Source organism: Stenella coeruleoalba (genome assembly GCF_951394435.1).
Source record: "Stenella coeruleoalba genome assembly, contig: scaffold_84, whole genome shotgun sequence".
NCBI lineage: Eukaryota > Metazoa > Chordata > Mammalia > Artiodactyla > Delphinidae > Stenella > Stenella coeruleoalba.
This window is the reverse complement of record NW_027646246.1, coordinates 343,648-364,446: the sequence shown is the minus strand read 5'-3', so window position 1 is coordinate 364,446 and position 20,799 is coordinate 343,648. Positions and strand designations below refer to the sequence as shown.

At 43.8% G+C, this 20,799-nt stretch overlaps 1 long non-coding RNA gene across 7 annotated transcripts in view; it reads right to left on the bottom strand.

The window, feature by feature from the left end:
* The window catches only part of LOC307181240, a 1,005,010-nt gene that overhangs the window by 738,656 nt on the left and 245,555 nt on the right, over positions 1 to 20,799 (bottom strand). The window contains exon 1 of one of the 7 annotated variants that reach the window (XR_013826203.1): positions 17,690 to 17,747. The exons of the other annotated variants lie outside the window; for them this stretch is intronic. This is a non-coding gene — a long non-coding RNA (uncharacterized lncRNA). Of the gene's footprint in view, positions 1 to 17,689; positions 17,748 to 20,799 lie in introns of those variants that run through there. 7 annotated transcript variants of the gene reach the window in all.

The window sequence follows — 20,799 nt, the reverse complement described above, 5'->3', positions numbered from 1 at the left end:
GCCATCTGAAAAAAGTGTAAAATGCAGAAAGGCAGGACAGGCCATGGAGAACTGGGAGCCTTGTTATGCTGATGGGCGGGATGTAAATTGCCAACAGACACTCAGGAGAAGTGTATGGTGTTTCCTGAAACATCTAAAAAACAAAGCAACAGAGCCTAGGGCACTTCCACTTATGGTCCTATAGCTTAGGGAAATTAAAATAAAAAAGACACAGCCACCCCAAAGTTTGGGACGCCTCTGTTTACAAGAACCTCGTTTACAGTACAAGTTCAACATCGCAGAAAGTGAAAAATGGATAAAGAACTTGTGGTACTTACGTACAAAGCAATATCACTCAGCAATGAAATCTATGTCATCAGGCCCTTAGCAGCACAATGAGTGGATTCAGGTACGATGATTCTAACTGAAATAAGTCACACAGAAAAAGAAACATCATAAGATATCAGTAATACACGGAATGTAAACTTGGCTACACAGGAACTGAATTCCAAAACAGAACAGGGTCTCAAATTTAGAAAACCAACTTATGCTTGCTTAAGGGGAAAGGTGAGTTGGGGTGCTGCATAAAACCAGAGATTGAAATGAGCACAGATAAAGTTCCTTAAGCCAAATATGGAATAGACAAGAGCTACTCCTTGCTCAACGAAATGGACTCAACACCCCATATTAAACGCCTAAGAATGTACCTGACTAGTAAGTATCTTAAAACCTATGGATTGCTATGTCTCCGAAAGAGAATCAAGCATGTGTACAGGGGCATAAACGCAGCAGTGATAGGATTCGAGATGTTCAGTGAGCAAATGAAGACCCTTTGAAGTCATATTGCAGGGTACCCATTACACGGGTTTCAACTACCGAGGTTTAAGGTATTCTTCCTTCAGCTAAAACATGCATGTGGAACCTAGAGTATGATCAACCATGTGATCGGGAGACGTGTTCAAATATGTCTCAGTTTTCCTCCCCTGGTACTCGGGTGCAATATTCCAGACGCTTTACTAACACTCTCCCGTCTTGGAGAGTCAGTCCCTTTAACCTCCTGTTTGACCCAGTTTGCAATTTCTGCGGAAGATGAACAGGAATAGCGAGAACCAATGAGAGACTAGCTGGAGGTGTCTGGACGGGCAAATTTAACTCTCATTTCCCACCAGGAAGAGGAATTAACCAAAGGCTCAGCCTGCAGTGCCGGAACCAGATTAGGGCCTGAAGCCATCCTGCAGTGTTTCGGCCAGGTCACAAGAAAGCGAGTTGAAGAAAGGAGCTCAGGGGCACTGTAATTCACAAACTTGCAGAGTTATAAATGACAGCTATCGTCCAGAAATAGACTGAAGTAAGGCTGCCAAGAGGACTTGAAAGCGGGGCAGAATTGCAGGAAACCGATTTCAGGAGGTAGACTGGAATTGCATTGAAAGCATAGGAAAAGAGGCAGAACGTCCAGAATGATGCACTTGGCCAAAAAGGGCGTATGCGTTTTTTCCTGAATATATTCAGGAAAAAACGCATACGCCCTTTTTGGCCAACCAAGCAAGCTTGCAAAGGAAATCTGCACTACAATGAAGTCTCACTTCCCCCCGGTCAAAAGGGCCATCTGAAAAAAGTGTAAAATCCAGAAAGTCAGGACAGGCCATGGAGAACTGGGAGCCTTGTTATGCTGATGGGCGGGATGTAAATTGCCAACAGACACTCTGGAGAAGTGTATGGTGTTTCCTGAAACATCTAAAAAACAAAGCAACAGAGCCTAGGGCACTTCCACTTATGCTCCTATAGCTTAGGGAAATTAAAATCAAAAAGACACAGCCACCCCAAAGTTTCGGACGCCTCCGTTTACAAGAACCTCGTTTACCGTACAAGTTCAATATCACAGAAAGTGAAAAATGGATAAAGAACTTGTGGTACTTACGTACAATGCAGTATCACTCAGCAATGAAATCTATGTCATCAGGCCCGTAGCAGCATAATGAGTGGATTCAGGTACGATGATTCTAACTGAAATAAGTCACACAGAAAAAGAAACATCATAAGATATCACTAATACACGGAATGTAAACTTGGCTACACAGGAACTGAATTACAGAAGAGAACAGGGTCTCAAATTTAGAAAACCAACTTATGCTTGCTTAAGGGGAAAGGCGAGTTGGGGTGCTGCATAAAACCAGAGATTGAAATGAGCACAGATAAAGTTCCTTAAGCCAAATATGGAATAGACAAGAGCTACTCCTTGCTCAACGAAATGGACTCAACACCGCATATTAAACGCCTAAGAATGTACCTGACTAGTAAGTATCTTAAAACCTATGGATTGCTATGTCTCCGAAAGAGAATCAAGCATGTGTACAGGGGCATAAACGCAGCAGTGATAGGATTGGAGATGTTCAGTGAGCAAATGAAGACCCTTTGAAGTCATATTGCAGGGTACCCATTACACGGGTTTCAACTACCCAGGTTTAAGGTATTCTTCCTTCAGCTAAAACATGCATGTGGAACCTAGAGTATGATCAACCATGTGATCGGGAGACGTGTTCAAATATGTCTCAGTTTTTGTACCCTGGTACTCGGGTGCAATATTCCAGACGCTTTACTAACACTCTCCCGACTTGGAGAGTCAGTCCCTTTAACCTCCTGTTTGACCCAGTTTGCAATTTCTGCGGAAGATGAACAGGAATAGCGAGAACCAATGAGAGACTAGCTGGAGGTGTCTGGACGGGCAAATTTAACTCTCATTTCCCACCAGGAAGAGGAATTAACCAAAGGCTCAGGGTGCCGTGCCGGAACCAGATTAGGGCCTGAAGCCATCCTGCGGTGTTGCGGCCAGCCCACAAGAAAGCGAGTTGAAGAAAGGAGCTCAGGGGCACTGTAATTCACAAACCTGCAGAGTTATAAATGACAGCTATCGTCCAAAAATAGACTGAAGTAAGGCTGCCAAGAGGACTTGAAAGCAGGGCGCAATTGCAGGAAACCGATTTCAGGAGGTAGACTGGAATTGCATGGAAAGCATAGGAAAAGAGGCCTAAGGTCCACAATGATGCACTTGGACAAAAAGGGCGTATGCGTTTTTTCCTGAATATATTCAGGAAAAAACGCATACGCCCTTTTTGGCCAACCAAGCAAGCTTGCAAAGGAAATCTGCACTACAATGAAGTCTCACTTCCCCCGGTCAAAAGGGACATCTGAAAAAAGTGTAAAATGCAGAAAGGCAGGACAGGCCATGGAGAACTGGGAGCCTTGTTATGCTGAAGGGCGGGATGTAAATTGCCAACAAACACTCGGGAGAAGTGTATGGTGTTTCCTGAAACATCTAAAAAACAAAGCAACAGAGCCTAGGGCACTGCCACTTATGGTCCTATAGCTTAGGGAAATTAAAATCAAAAAGACACAGCCACCCCAAAGTTTGGGACGCCTCCGTTTACAAGAACCTCGTTTACCATACAAGTTCAATATCACAGAAAGTGAAAAATGGATAAAGAACTTGTGGTACTTACGTACAATGCAGTATCACTCAGCAATGAAATCTATGTCATCAGGCCCGTAGCAGCATAATGAGTGGATTCAGGTACGATGATTCTAACTGAAATAAGTCACACAGAAAAAGAAACATCATAAGATATCACTAATACACGGAATGTAAACTTGGCTACACAGGAACTGCATTCCAAAACAGAACAGGGTCTCAAATTTAGAAAACCAACTTATGCTTGCTTAAGGGGAAAGGTGAGTTGGGGTGCTGCATAAAACCAGAGATTGAAATGAGCACAGATAAAGTTCCTTAAGCCAAATATGGAATAGACAAGAGCTACTCCTTGCTCAACGAAATGGACTCAACACCCCATATTAAACGCCTAAGAATGTACCTGACTAGTAAGTATCTTAAAACCTATGGATTGCTATGTCTCCAAAAGAGAATCAAGCGTGTGTACAGGGACATAAACGCAGCAGTGATAGGATTGGAGAGTTTCGGTGAGCAAATGAAGACCCTTTGAAGTCATATTGCATGGTACCCATTACACGGGTTTCAACTACCCAGGTTTAAGGTATTCTTCCTTCAGCTAAAACATGCATGTGGAACCTAGAATATGATCAACCATGTGATCGGGAGACGTGTTCAAATATGTCTCAGTTTTCGTACCCTGGTACTCGGGTGCAATATTCCAGACACTTTACTAACACTCTCCCGACTTGGAGAGTCAGCGCCTTTAACCTCCTGTTTGGCCCAGTTTGCAATTTCTGCGGAAGATGAACAGGAATAGCGAGAACCAATGAGAGGCTAGCTGGAGGTGTCTGGACGGGCAAATTTAACTCTCATTTCCCACCAGGAAGAGGAAATAACCAAAGGCTCAGGGTGCCATGCCGGAACCAGATTAGGGCCTGAAGCCATCCTGCGGTGTTGCGGCCAGCTCACAAGAAAGCGAGTTGAAGAAAGGAGCTCAGGGGCACTGTAATTCACAAACCTGCAGAGTTATAAATGACAGCTATCGTCCAAAAATAGACTGAAGTAAGGCTGCCAAGAGGACTTGAAAGCAGGGCAGAATTGCAGGAAACCGATTTCAGGAGGTAGACTGGAATTGCATTGAAAGCATAGGAAAAGAGGCAGAACGTACACAATGATGCACTTGGCCAAAAAGGGCGTATGCGTTTTTTCCTGAATATATTCAGGAAAAAACGCATACGCCCTTTTTGGCCAACCAAGCATGCTTGCAAAGGAAATCTGCACTACAATGAAGTCTCACTTCCCCCCGGTCAAAAGGGCCATCTGAAAAAAGTGTAAAATCCAGAAAGGCAGGACAGGCCATGGAGAACTGGGAGCCTTGTTATGCTGACGGGCGGGATGTAAATTGCCAACAACCACTCGGGAGAAGTGTATGGTGTTTCCTGAAACATCTAAAAAACAAAGCAACAGAGCCTAGGTCAGTTCCACTTATGGTCCTATAGCTTAGGGAATTTAAAATCAAAAAGACACAGCCACCCCAAAGTTTTGAACGGCTCTGTTTACAAGAACCTCGTTTACAGTACAAGTTCAACATCGCAAAAAGTGAAAAATGGATTAAAAAGTTGTGGTATTTACTTACAAAGCAATATCACTCAGCAATGAAATCTGTGTCATCAGGCCCTTAGCAGCACAATGAGTGGATTCAGGTATGATGATTCTAACTGAAATAAGTCACACAGAAAAAGAAACATCATAAGATATCAGTAATACACGGAATGTAAACTTGGCTACACAGTAACTGAATTACAGAACAGAACAGGGTCTCAAATTTAGAAAACCAACTTATGCTTGCTTAAGGGTAAAGGTGAGTTGGGGTGCTGCATAAAACCAGAGATTGAAATGAGCACAGATAAAGTTCCTTAAGCCAAATATGGAATAGACAAGAGCTACTCCTTGCTCAACGAAATGGACTCAACACCGCATATTAAACGCCTAAGAATGTACCTGACTAGTAAGTATCTTAAAACCTATGGATTGCTATGTCTCCGAAAGAGAATCAAGCATGTGTACAGGGGCATAAACGCAGCAGTGATAGGATTGGAGAGGTTCGGTGAGCAAATGAAGACCCTTTGAAGTCATATTGCATGGTACCCATTACACGGGTCTTAACTCTCCAGGTTTAAGGTATTCTTCCTTCAGCTAAAACATGCATGTGGAACCCAAGTATGATCAACCATGTGAACGGGAGACGTGTTCAAATATGTCTCAGTTTTCCTCCCCTGGTACTCAGGTGCAACATTCCAGACGCTTTACTAACACTCTCCCGACTTGGACAGTCAGTCCCTTTAACCTCCTGTTTGGCCCAGTTTGCAATTTCTGCGGAAGATGAACAGGAATAGCGAAAACCAATGAGAGACTAGCTGGAGGTGTCTGGACGGGCAAATTTAACTCTCATTTCCCACCAGGAAGAGGAAATAACCAAAGGCTCAGCGTGCCGTGCCGGAACCAGATTAGGGCCTGAAGCCATCCTGCGGTGTTGCGGCCAGGTCACAAGAATGCGAGTTGAAGAAACGAGCTCAGGGGCACTGTAATTCACAAACCTGCAGAGTTATAAATGACAGCTATCGTCCAAAAATAGACTGAAGTAAGGCTGCCAAGAGGACTTGAAAGCGGGGCAGAATTGCAGGAAACCGATTTCAGGAGGTAGACTGGAATTGCATTGAAAGCATAGGAAAAGAGGCAGAACGTCCACAATGATGCACTTGGCCAAAAAGGGCGTATGCGTTTTTTCCTGAATATATTCAGGAAAAAACGCATACGCCCTTTTTGGCCAACCAAGCAAGCTTGCAAAGGAAATCTGCACTACAATGAAGTCTCACTTCCCCCCGGTCAAAAGGGCCATCTGAAAAAAGTGTAAAATCCAGAAAGGCAGGACAGTCCATGGAGAACTGGGAGCCTTGTTATGCTGACGGGCGGGATGTAAATTGCCAACAGACACTCGGGAGAAGTGTATGGTGTTTCCTGAAACATCTAAAAAACAAAGCAACAGAGCCGAGGGCACTGCCACTTATGGTCCTATAGCTTAGGGAAATTAAAATCAAAAAGACACAGCCACCCCAAAGTTTGGGACGCCTCCATTTACAAGAACCTCGTTTACCGTACAAGTTCAATATCACAGAAAGTGAAAAATGGATAAAGAACTTGTGGTACTTACGTACAATGCAGTATCACTCAGCAATGAAATCTATGTCATCAGGCCCGTAGCAGCATAAGGAGTGGACTCAGGTACGATGATTCTAACTGAAATAAGTCACACAGAAAAAGAAACATCATAAGATATCACTAATACACGGAATGTAAACTTGGCTACACAGGAACTGCATTCCAAAACAGAACAGGGTCTCAAATTTAGAAAACCAACTTATGCTTGCTTAAGGGGAAAGGTGAGTTGGGGTGCTGCATAAAACCAGAGATTGAAATGAGCACAGATAAAGTTCCTTAAGCCAAATATGGAATAGACAAGAGCTACTCCTTGCTCAACGAAATGGACTCAACACCGCATATTAAACGCCTAAGAATGTACCTGACTAGTAAGTATCATAAAACCTATAGATTGCTATGTCTCCGAAAGAGAATCAAGCATGTGTACAGGGGCATAAACGCAGCAGTGATAGGACTGGAGAGGTTTGGTGAGCAAATGAAGACCCTTTGAAGTCATATTGCATGGTACCCATTACACGGGTTTCAAATACCCAGGTTTAAGGTATTCTTCCTTCAGCTAAAACATGCATGTGGAACCTAGAGTATGATCAACCATGTGATTGGGAGACGTGTTCAAATATGTCTCAGTTTTCGTACCCTGCTACTCGGGTGCAACATTCCAGACGCTTTACTAACACTCTCCCGACTTGGAGAGTCAGTCCCTTTAACCCCCGGTTTGGCCCAGTTTGCAATTTCTGCGGAAGATGAACAGGAATAGCGAGAACCAATGAGAGACTAGCTGGAGGTGTCTGGACGGGCAAATTTAACTCTCATTTCCCACCAGGAAGAGGAAATAACCAAAGGCTCAGCGTGCCGTACCGGAACCAGATTAGGGCCTGCAGCCATCCTGCGGTGTTGCGGCCAGCTCAAAAGAAAGCGAGTTGAAGAAAGGAGCTCAGGGGCACTGTAATTCACAAACCTGCAGAGTTATAAATGACAGCTATCGTCCAAAAATAGACTGAAGTAAGGCTGCCAAGAGGACTTGAAAGTGGGGCAGAATTGCAGGAAACCGATTTCAGGAGGTAGACTGGAATTGCATTGAAAGCATAGGAAAAGAGGCAGAACGTACACAATGATGCACTTGGCCAAAAAGGGCGTATGCGTTTTTTCCTGAATATATTCAGGAAAAAACGCAAACGCCCTTTTTGGCCAACCAAGCAAGCTTGCAAAGGAAATCTGCACTACAATGAAGTCTCACTTCCCCCCGGTCAAAAGGGCCATCTGAAAAAAGTGTAAAATCCAGAAAGGCAGGACAGGCCATGGAGAACTGGGAGCCTTGTTATGCTTATGGGTGGGATGTAAATTGCCAACAACCACTCGGGAAAAGTGTATGGTGTTTCCTGAAACATCTAAAAAACAAAGCAACAGAGCCTAGGGCACTGCCACTTATGGTCCTATAGCTTAGGGAAATTAAAATCAAAAAGACACAGCCACCCCAAAGTTTGGGACGCCTCTGTTTACAAGAACCTCGTTTACAGTACAAGTTCAACATCGCAGAAAGTGAAAAATGGATAAAGAAGTTGTGGTATTTACTTACAAAGCAATATCACTCAGCAATGAAATCTGTGTCATCAGGCCCTTAGCAGCACAATGAGTGGATTCAGGTATGATGATTCTAACTGAAATAAGTCACACAGAAAAAGAAACATCATAAGATATCAGTAATACACAGAATGTAAACTTGGCTACACAGGAACTGAATTACAGAAGAGAACAGGGTCTCAAATTTAGAAAACCAACTTATGCTTGCTTAAGGGGAAAGGTGACTTGGGGTGCTGCATAAAACCAGAGATTGAAATGAGCACAGATAAAGTTCCTTAAGCCAAATATGGAATAGACAAGAGCTACTCATTGCTCAATGAAATGGACTCAACACCCCTTATTAAACGCCTAAGAATGTACCTGACTAGTAAGTATCCTAAAACCTATGGATTGCTATGTCTCCGAAAGAGAATCAAGCATGTGTACAGGGGCATAAACGCAGCAGTGATAGGATTGGAGAGGTTCGGTGAGCAAATGAAGACCCTTTGAAGTCATATTGCATGGTACCCATTCCACGGGTTTCAAATACACAGGTTTAAGGTATTCTTCCTTCAGCTAAAACATGCATGTGGAACCCAAGTATGATCAACCATGTGAACGGGAGACGTGTTCAAATATGTCTCAGTTTTCCTCCCCTGGTACTCAGGTGCAACATTCCAGACGCTTTACTAACACTCTCCCGACTTGGAGAGTCAGTCCCTTTAACCTCCTGTTTGGCCCAGTTTGCAATTTCTGTGGAAGATGAACAGGAATAGCGAGAACCAATGAGAGGCTTGCTGGAGGTGTCTGGACGGGCAAATTTAACTCTCATTTCCCACCAGGAAGAGGAATTAACCAAAGGCTCAGCATGCCGGGCCGGAACCAGATTAGGGCCTGAAGCCATCCTGCGGTGTTGCGGCCAGGTCACAAGAAAGCGAGTTGAAGAAAGGAGCTCAGGGGCACTGTAATTCACAAACCTGCAGAGTTATAAATGACAGCTATCGTCCAAAAATAGACTGAAGTAAGGCTGCCAAGAGGACTTGAAAGCGGGGCAGAATTGCAGGAAACCGATTTCAGGAGGTAGACTGGAATTGCATTGAAAGCATAGGAAAAGAGGCAGAACGTCCACAATGATGCACTTGGCCAAAAAGGGCGTATGCGTTTTTTCCTGAATATATTCAGGAAAAAACGCATACGCCCTTTTTGGCCAACCAAGCAGGCTTGCAAACGAAATCTGCACTACAATGAAGTCTCACTTCCCCCCGGTCAAAAGGGCCATCTGAAAAAAGTGTAAAATCCAGAAAGGCAACAGGCCATTGAGAACTGGGAGCCTTGTTATGCTGATGGGCGGGATGTAAATTGCCAACAGACACTCAGAAGAAGTGTATGGTGTTTCCTGAAACATCTAAAAAACAAAGCAACAGAGCCTAGGACACTTCCACTTATGGTCTTATAGCTTAGGGAAATTAAAATCAAAAAGACACAGCCACCCCAAAGTTTGGGACGCCTCCGTTTACAAGAACCTCGTTTACCGTACAAGTTCAATATCACAGAAAGTGAAAAATGGATAAAGAACTTGTGGTACTTACGTACAATGCAGTATCACTCAGCAATGAAATCTATGTCATCAGGCCCGTAGCAGCATAATGAGTGGATTCAGGTACGATGATTCTAACTGAAATAAGTCACACAGAAAAAGAAACATCATAAGATATCACTAATACACGGAATGTAAACTTGGCTACACAGGAACTGCATTCCAAAACAGAACAGGGTCTCAAATTTAGAAAACCAACTTATGCTTGCTTAAGGGGAAAGGTGACTTGGGGTGCTGCATAAAACCAGAGATTGAAATGAGTACAGATAAAGTTCCTTAAGTCAAATATGGAATAGACAAGAGCTACTCCTTGCTCAACGAAATGGACTCAACACCCCATATTAAACGCCTAAGAATGTACCTGACTAGTAAGTATCTTAAAACCTATGGATTGCTATGTCTCCAAAAGAGAATCAAGCATGTGTACAGGGGTATAAACGCAGCAGTGATAGGATTGGAGAGGTTCGGTGAGCAAATGAAGACCCTTTGAAGTCATATTGCATGGTACCCATTACACGGGTCTCAACTCTCCAGGTTTAAGGTATTCTTCCTTCAGCTAAAACATGCATGTGGAACCCAGAGTATGATCAACCATGTGAACGGGAGACGTGTTCAAATATGTCTCAGTTTTCCTCCCCTGGTACTCGGGTGCAACATTCCAGACGCTTTACTAACACTCTCCCCACTTGGAGAGTCAGTCCCTTTAACCTCCTGTTTGGCCCAGTTTGCAATTTCTGCGGAAGATGAACAGGAATAGCGAGAACCAATGAGAGGCTAGCTGGAGGTGTCTGGACGGGCAAATTTAACTCTCATTTCCCACCAGGAAGAGGAAATAACCAAAGGCTCAGCGTGCCATACCGGAACCAGATTAGGGCCTGAAGCCATCATGCGGTGTTGCGGCCAGCTCAAAAGAAAGCGAGTTGAAGAAAGGAGCTCAGGGGCACTGTAATTCACAAACCTGCAGAGTTATAAATGACAGCTATCGTCCAAAAATAGACTGAAGTAAGGCTGCCAAGAGGACTTGAAAGCGGGGCAGAATTGCAGGAAACCGATTTCAGGAGGTAGACTGGAATTGCATTGAAAGCATAGGAAAAGAGGCAGAACGTCCACAATGATGCACTTGGCCAAAAAGGGCGTATGCGTTTTTTCCTGAATATATTCAGGAAAAAACGCATACGCCCTTTTTGGCCAACCAAGCAAGCTTGCAAAGGAAATCTGCACTACAATGAAGTCTCACTTCCCCCGGTCAAAAGGGCCATCTGAAAAAAGTGTAAAATGCAGAAAGGCAGGACAGGCCATGGAGAACTGGGAGCCTTGTTATGCTGAAGGGCGGGATGTAAATTGCCAACAAACACTCGGGAGAAGTGTATGGTGTTTCCTGAAACATCTAAAAAACAAAGCAACAGAGCCTAGGGCACTTCCACTTATGGTCCTATAGCTTAGGGAATTTAAAATCAAAAAGACACAGCCACCCCAAAGTTTCGAACGGCTCTGTTTACAAGAACCTCGTTTACAGTACAAGTTCAACATCACAGAAAGTGAAAAATGGATAAAAAAGTTGTGGTATTTACTTACAAAGCAATATCACTCAGCAATGAAATCTGTGTCATCAGGCCCTTAGCAGCACAATGAGTGGATTCAGGTATGATGATTCTAACTGAAATAAGTCACACAGAAAAAGAAACATCATAAGATATCAGTAATACACAGAATGTAAACTTGGCTACACAGGAACTCAGTTACAGAACAGAACAGGGTCTCAAATTTAGAAAACCAACTTATGCTTGCTTAAGGGTAAAGGTGAGTTGGGGTGCTGCATAAAACCAGAGATTGAAATGAGCACAGATAAAGTTCCTTAAGCCAAATATGGAATAGACAAGAGCTACTCCTTGCTCAACGAAATGGACTCAACACCGCATATTAAACGCCTAAGAATGTACCTGACTAGTAAGTATGTTAAAACCTATGGATTGCTATGTCTCCGAAAGAGAATCAAGCATGTGTACAGGGGCATAAACGCAGCAGTGATAGGATTGGAGAGGTTCGGTGAGCAAATGAAGACCCTTTGAAGTCATATTGCATGGTACCCATTCCACGGCTTTCAAATACACAGGTTTAAGGTATTCTTCCTTCAGCTAAAACATGCATGTGGAACCCAAGTATGATCAACCATGTGAACGGGAGACGTGTTCAAATATGTCTCAGTTTTCCTCCCCTGGTACTCACGTGCAACATTCCAGACGCTTTACTAACACTCTCCCGACTTGGAGAGTCAGTCCCTTTAACCTCCTGTTTGGCCCAGTTTGCAATTTCTGTGGAAGATGAACAGGAATAGCGACAACCAATGAGAGACTAGCTGGAGGTGTCTGGACGGGCAAATTTAACTCTCATTTCCCACCAGGAAGAGGAAATAACCAAAGGCTCAGCATGCCGTGCCGGAACCAGATTAGGGCCTGAAGCCATCCTGCGGTGTTGCGGCCAGGTCACAAGAAAGCGAGTTGAAGAAAGGAGCTCAGGGGCACTGTAATTCACAAACCTGCAGAGTTATAAATGACAGCTATCGTCCAAAAATAGACTGAAGTAAGGCTGCCAAGAGGACTTGAAAGCGGGGCAGAATTGCAGGAAACCGATTTCAGGAGGTAGACTGGAATTGCATTGAAAGCATAGGAAAAGAGGCAGAACGTCCACAATGATGCACTTGGCCAAAAAGGGCGTATGCGTTTTTTCCTGAATATATTCAGGAAAAAACGCATACGCCCTTTTTGGCCAACCAAGCAAGCTTGCAAAGGAAATCTGCACTACAATGAAGTCTCACTTCCCCCCGGTCAAAAGGGCCATCTGAAAAAAGTGTAAAATCCAGAAAGGCAGGACAGGCCATGGAGAACTGGGAGCCTTGTTATGCTGATGGGCGGGATGGAAATTGCCAACAACCACTCGGGAGAAGTGTATGGTGTTTCCTGAAACATCTAAAAAACAAAGCAACAGAGCCTAGGGCACTTCCACTTATGGTCCTATAGCTTAGGGAAATTAAAATCAAAAAGACACAGCCACCCCAAAGTTTGGAACGGCTCTGTTTACAAGAACCTCGTTTACAGTACAAGTTCAACATCGCAGAAAGTGAAAAATGGATAAAGAACTTGTGGTACTTACGTACAATGCAGTATCACTCAGCAATGAAATCTATGTCATCAGGCCCATAGCAGCATAATGAGTGGATTCAGGTACGATGATTCTAACTGAAATAAGTCACACAGAAAAAGAAACATCATAAGATATCACTAATACACGGAATGTAACCTTGGCTACACAGGAATTGCATTCCAAAACAGAACAGGGTCTCAAATTTAGAAAACCAACTTATGCTTGCTTAAGGGGAAAGGTGAGTTGGGGTGCTGCATAAAACCAGAGATTGAAATGAGCACAGATAAAGTTCCTTAAGCCAAATATGGAATAGACAAGAGCTACTCCTTGCTCAACGAAATGGACTCAAAACCCCATATTAAACGCCTAAGAATGTACCTGACTAGTAACTATCTTAAAACCTATGGATTGCTATGCCACCAAAAGAGAATCAAGCATGTGTACAGGGGCATAAACGCAGCAGTGATAGGATTGGAGAGGTTCGGTGAGCAAATGAAGACCCTTTGAAGTCATATTGCATGGTACCCATTCCACGCGTTTCAACTACCCAGGTTTAAGGTATTCTTCCTTCAGCTAAAACATGCATGTGGAACCTAGAGTATGATCAACCATGTGATCGGGAGATGTGTTCATATATGTCTCAGTTTTCGTACCCTGGTACTCTGGTGCAACATTCCAGACGCTTTACTAACACTCTCCCCACTTGGAGAGTCAGTCCCTTTAACCTCCTGTTTGGCCCAGTTTGCAATTTCTGTGGAAGATGAACAGGAATAGCGAGAACCAATGAGAGGCTAGCTGGAGGTGTCTGGATGGGCAAATTTAACTCTCATTTCCCACCAGGAAGAGGAATTAACCAAAGGCTCAGCGTGCCGTGCCGGAACCAGATTAGGGCCTGAAGCCATCCTGCGGTGTTGCGGCCAGGTCACAAGAAAGCGAGTTGAAGAAAGGAGCTCAGGGGCACTGTAATTCACAAACCTGCAGAGTTATAAATGACAGCTACCGTCCAAAAATAGACTGAAGTAAGGCTGCCAAGAGGACTTGAAAGCGGGGCAGAATTGCAGGAAACCGATTTCAGGAGGTAGACTGGAATTGCATTGAAAGCATAGGAAAAGAGGCAGAACGTCCACAATGATGCACTTGGCCAAAAAGGGCGTATGCGTTTTTTCCTGAATATATTCAGGAAAAAACGCATACGCCCTTTTTGGCCAACCAAGCAAGCTTGCAAAGGAAATCTGCACTACAATGAAGTCTCACTTCCCCCCGGTCAAAGGGCCATCTGAAAAAAGTGTAAAATCCAGAAAGGCAGGACAGGCCATTGAGAACTGGGAGCCTTGTTATGCTGAAGGGCGGTATGTAAATTGCCAACAAACACTCGGGAGAAGTGTATGGTGTTTCCTGAAACATCTAAAAAACAAAGCAACAGAGCCTAGGGCACTTCCACTTATGGTCCTATAGCTTAGGGAATTTAAAATCAAAAAGACACAGCCACCCCAAAGTTTCGAACGGCTCTGTTTACAAGAACCTCGTTTACAGTACAAGTTCAACATCGCAGAAAGTGAAAAATGGATAAAAAAGTTGTGGTATTTACTTACAAAGCAATATCACTCAGCAATGAAATCTGTGTCATCAGGCCCTTAGCAGCACAATGAGTGGATTCAGGTATGATGATTCTAACTGAAATAAGTCACACAGAAAAAGAAACATCATAAGATATCAGTAATACACGGAATGTAAACTTGGCTACACAGGAACTGAATTACAGAACAGAACAGGGTCTCAAATTTAGAAAACCAACTTATGCTTGCTTAAGGGGAAAGGTGAGTTGGGGTGCTGCATAAAACCAGAGATTGAAATGAGCACAGATAAAGTTCCTTAAGCCAAATATGGAATAGACAAGAGCTACTCCTTGCTCAACGAAATGGACTCAACACCGCATATTAAACGCCTAAGAATGTACCTGACTAGTAAGTATCTTAAAACCTATGGATTGCTATGTCTCCGAAAGAGAATCAAGCATGTGTACAGGGGCATAAACGCAGCAGTGATAGGATTGGAGAGGTTCGGTGAGCAAATGAAGACCCTTTGAAGTCATATTGCATGGTACCCATTCCACGGGTTTCAAATACCCAGGTTTTAGGTATTCTTCCTTCAGCTAAAACATGCATGTGGAACCTAGAGTATGATCAACCATGAGATCGGGAGACGTGTTCAAATATGTCCCAGTTTTCGTACCCTGGTACTCGGGTGCAACATTCCAGACGCTTTACTAACACTCTCCCGACTTGGAGAGTCAGTCCCTTTAACCTCCTGTTTGGCCCAGTTTGCAATTTCTGCGGAAGATGAACAGGAATAGCGAGAACCAATGAGTGGCTAGCTGGAGGTGTCTGGACGGGCAAATTTAACTCTCATTTCCCACCAGGAAGAGGAATTAACCAAAGGCTCAGCGTGCCGTGCCGGAACCAGATTAGGGCCTGAAGCCATCCTGCGGTGTTACGGCCAGCTCAAAAGAAAGCGAGTTGAAGAAAGGAGCTCAGGGGCACTGTAATTCACAAACCTGCAGAGTTATAAATGACAGCTATCGTCCAAAAAGAGACTGAAGTAAGGCTGCCAAGAGGACTTGAAAGCGGGGCAGAATTGCAGGAAACCGATTTCAGGAGGTAGACTGGAATTGCATTGAAAGCATAGGAAAAGAGGCAGAAGGTCCACAATGATGCACTTGGCCAAAAAGGGCGTATGCGTTTTTTCCTGAATATATTCAGGAAAAAACGCATACGCCCTTTTTGGCCAACCAAGCAAGCTTGCAAAGGAAATCTGCACTACAATGAAGTATCACTTCCCCCAGGTCAAAAGGGCCATCTGAAAAAAGTGTAAAATCCAGAAAGGCAGGACAGGCCATGGAGAACTGGGAGCCTTGTTATGCTGAAGGGCGGGATGTAAATTGCCAACAAACACTCGGGAGAAGTGTATGGTGTTTCCTGAAACATCTAAAAGACAAAGCAACAGAGCCTAGGGCACTTCCACTTATGGTCCTATAGCTTAGGGAATTTAAAATCAAAAAGGCACAGCCACCCCAAAGTTTGGAACGGCTCGGTTTACAAGAACCTCGTTTACAGTACAAGTTCAACATCGCAGAAAGTGAAAAATGGATAAAGAACTTGTGGTACTTACGTACAATGCAGTATCACTCAGCAATGAAATCTATGTCATCAGGCCCGTAGCAGCATAATGAGTGGATTCAGGTACGATGATTCTAACTGAAATAAGTCACACAGAAAAAGAAACATCATAAGATATCACTAATACACGGAATGTAAACTTGGCTACACAGGAACTGAATTACAGAACAGAACAGGGTCTCAAATTTAGAAAACCAACTTATGCTTGCTTAAGGGGAAAGGTGAGTTGGGGTGCTGCATAAAACCAGAGATTGAAATGAGCACAGATAAAGTTCCTTAAGCCAAATATGGAATAGACAAGAGCTACTCCTTGCTCAACGAAATGGACTCAAAGCCCCATATTAAATGCCTAAGAATGTACCTGACTAGTAAGTATCTTAAAACCTATGGATTGCTATGCCTCCAAAAGAGAATAAAGCATGTGTACAGGGGCATAAACGCAGCAGTGATAGGATTGGAGAGGTTCGGTGAGCAAATGAAGACCCTTTGAAGTCATATTGCATGGTACCCATTCCACGGGTCTCAACTCTCCAGGTTTAAGGTATTCTTCCTTCAGCTAAAACATGCATGTGGAACGCAGAGTATGATCAACCATGTGAACGGGAGACGTGTTCAAATATGTCTCAGTTTTCCTCCCCTGGTACTCGGGTGCAACATTCCAGACGCTTTACTAACACTCTCCCCACTTGGAGAGTCAGCGCCTTTAACCTCCTGTTTGGCAAAGTTTGCAATTTCTGCGGAAGATGAACAGGAATAGCGAGAACCAATGAGAGGCTAGCTGGAGGTGTCTGGACGGGCAAATTTAACTCTCATTTCCCACCAGGAAGAGGAAATAACCAAAGGCTCAGCGTGCCGTACTGGAACCAGATTAGGGCCTGAAGCCACCCTGCGGTGTTGCGGCCAGCTCAAAAGAAAGCGAGTTGAAGAAAGGAGCTCAGGGGCACTGTAATTCACAAACCTGCAGAGTTATAAATGACAGCTATCGTCCAAAAATAGACTGAAGTAAGGCTGCCAAGAGGACTTGAAAGCGGGGCAGAATTGCAGGAAACTGATTTCAGGAGGTAGACTGGAATTGCATTGAAAGCATAGGAAAAGAGGCAGAACGTCCACAATGATGCACTTGGCCAAAAAGGGCGTATGCGTTTTTTCCTGAATATATTCAGGAAAAAACGCATACACCCTTTTTGGCCAACCAAGCAAGCTTGCAAAGGAAATCTGCACTACAATGAAGTCTCACTTCCCCCTGGTCAAAAGGGCCATCTGAAAAAAGTGTAAAATCCAGAAAGGCAGGACAGGCCATGGAGAACTGGGAGCCTTGTTATGCTGATGGGCGGGATGTAAATTGCCAACAACCACTCGGGAGAATTGTATGGTGTTTCCTGAAACATCTAAAAAACAAAGCAACAGAACCTAGGGCACTTCCACTTATGGTCCTATAGCTTAGGGAAATTAAAATCAAAAAGACACAGCCACCCCAAAGTTTGGAACGGCTCTGTTTACAAGAACCTCGTTTACAGTACAAGTTCAACATCGCAGAAAGTTAAAAATGGATAAAGAAGTTGTGGTATTTACTTACAAAGCAATATCACGCAGCAATGAAATCTGTGTCATCAGGCCCTTAGCAGCACAATGAGTGGATTCAGGTATGATGATTCTAACTGAAATAAGTCACACAGAAAAAGAACCATCATAAGATATCAGTAATACACGGAATGGAAACTTGGCTACACAGGAACTGAATTACAGAACAGAACATGGTCTCAAATTTAGAAAACCAACTTATGCTTGCTTAAGGGTAAAGGTGAGTTGGGGTGCTGCATAAAACCAGAGATTGAAATGAGCACAGATAAAGTTCCTTAAGCCAAATATGGAATAGACAAGAGCTACTCCTTGCTCAACGAAATGGACTCAACACCCCATATTAAACGCCTAAGAATGTACCTGACTAGTAAGTATCTTAAAACCTATGGATTGCTATGTCTCCGAAAGAGAATCAAGCATGTGTACAGGGGCATAAACGCAGCAGTGATAGGATTGGAGAGGTTCGTGAGCAAATGAAGACCCTTTGAAGTCATATTGCATGGTACCCATTCCACGGGTTTCAACTACACAGGTTTTAGGTATTCTTCCTTCAGCTAAAACATGCATGTGGAACCCAAGTATGATCAACCATGTGAATGGGAGACGTGTTCAAATATGTCTCAGTTTTCCTCCCCTGGTACTCGGGTGCAACATTCCAGACGCTTTACTAACACTCTCCCCACTTGGAGAGTCAGCGCCTTTAACCTCCTGTTTGGCCCAGTTTGCAATTTCTGCGGAAGATGAACAGGAATAGCGAGAACCAATGAGAGGCTAGCTGGAGGTGTCTGGACGGGCAAATTTAACTCTCATTTCCCACCAGGAAGAGGAAATAACCAAAGGCTCAGGGTGCCGTGCCGGAACCAGATTAGGGCCTGAAGCCATCCTGCGGTGTTGCGGCCAGCTCACAAGAAAGCGAGTTGAAGAAAGGAGCTCAGGGGCACTGTAATTCACAAACCTGCAGAGTTATAAATGACAGCTATCGTCCAAAATAGACTGAAGTAAGGCTGCCAAGAGGACTTGAAAGCGGGGCAGAATTGCAGGAAACCGATTTCAGGAGGTAGACTGGAATTGCATTGAAAGCATAGGAAAAGAGGCAGAACGTCCACAATGATGCACTTGGCCAAAAAGGGCATATGCGTTTTTTCCTGAATATATTCAGGAAAAAACGCATACGCCCTTTTTGGCCAACCAAGCAAGCTTGCAAAGGAAATCTGCACTACAATGAAGTCTCACTTCCCCCCGGTCAAAAGGGCCATCTGAAAAAAGTGTAAAATGCAGAAAGGCAGGACAGGCCATGGAGAACTGGGAGCCTTGTTATGCTGATGGGCGGGATGTAAATTGCCAACAACCACTCGGGAGAAGTGTATGGTGTTTCCTGAAACATCTAAAAAACAAAGCAACAGAACCTAGGGCACTTCCACTTATGGTCCTATAGCTTAGGGAAATTAAAATCAAAAAGACACAGCCACCCCAAAGTTTGGAACGGCTCTGTTTACAAGAACCTCGTTTACAATACAAGTTCAACATCGCAGAAAGTGAAAAATGGATAAAGAAGTTGTGGTATTTACTTACAAAGCAATATCACTCAGCAATGAAATCTGTGTCATCAGGCCCTTAGCAGCACAATGAGTGGATTCAGGTATGATGATTCTAACTGAAATAAGTCACACAGAAAAAGAAACATCATAAGATATCAGTAATACACGGAATGGAAACTTGGCTACACAGGAACTGAATTACAGAACAGAACAGGGTCTCAAATTTAGAAAACCAACTTATGCTTGCTTAAGGGGAAAGGTGAGTTGGGGTGCTGCATAAAACCAGAGATTGAAATGAGCACAGATAAAGTTCCTTAAGCCAAATATGGAATAGACAAGAGCTACTCCTTGCTCAACGAAATGGACTCAACACCCCATATTAAACGCCTAAGAATGTACCTGACTAGTAAGTATCTTAAAACCTATGGATTGCTATGTCTCCGAAAGAGAATCAAGCATGTGTACAGGGGCATAAACGCAGCAGTGATAGGATTGGAGAGGTTCGTGAGCAAATGAAGACCCTTTGAAGTCATATTGCATGGTACCCATTCCACGGGTTTCAACTACCCAGGTTTAAGGTATTCTTCCTTCAGCTAAAAGATGCATGTGGAACCCAAGTATGATCAACCATGTGAACGGGAGACGTGTTCAAATATATCTCAGATTTCCTCCCCTGGTACTCGGGTGCAACATTCCAGACGCTTTACTAACACTCTCCCCACTTGGAGAGTCACCGCCTTTAACCTCCTGTTTGGCCCAGTTTGCAATTTCTTGGAAGATGAACAGGAATAGTGAGAACCAATGAGAGACTAGCTGTAGGTGTCTGGACGGGCAAATTTAACTCTCATTTCCCACCAGGAAGAGGAAATAACCAAAGGCTCAGCGTGCCGTGCCGGAACCAGATTAGGGCCTGAAGCCATCCTGCGGTGTTGCGGCCAGCTCAAAAGAAAGCGAGTTGAAGAAAGGAGCTCAGGGGCACTGTAATTCACAAACCTGCAGAGTTATAAATGACAGCTATCGTCCAAAAATAGACTGAAGTAAGGCTGCCAAGAGGACTTGAAAGCGGGGCAGAATTGCAGGAAACCGATTTCAGGAGGTAGACTGGAATTGCATTGAAAGCATAGGAAAAGAGGCAGAACGTCCACAATGATGCACTTGGCCAAAAAGGGCGTATGCGTTTTATCCTGAATATATTCAGGAAAAAACGCATACGCCCTTTTTGGCCAACCAAGCAAGCTTGCAAAGGAAATCTGCACTACAATGAAGTCTCACTTCCCCCCGGTCAAAAGGGCCATCTGAAAAACGTGTAAAATCCAGAAAGTCAGGACAGGCCATGGAGAACTGGGAGCCTTGTTATGCTGATGGGCGGGATGTAAATTACCAACAGACACTCAGGAGAAGTGTATGGTGTTTCCTGAAACATCAAAAAAACAAAGCAACAGAGCCTAGGGCACTGCCACTTATGGTCCTATAGCTTAGGGAAATTAAAATCAAAAAGACACAGCCACCCCAAAGTTTGGGACGCCTCTGTTTACAAGAACCTCGTTTACAGTACAAGTTCAA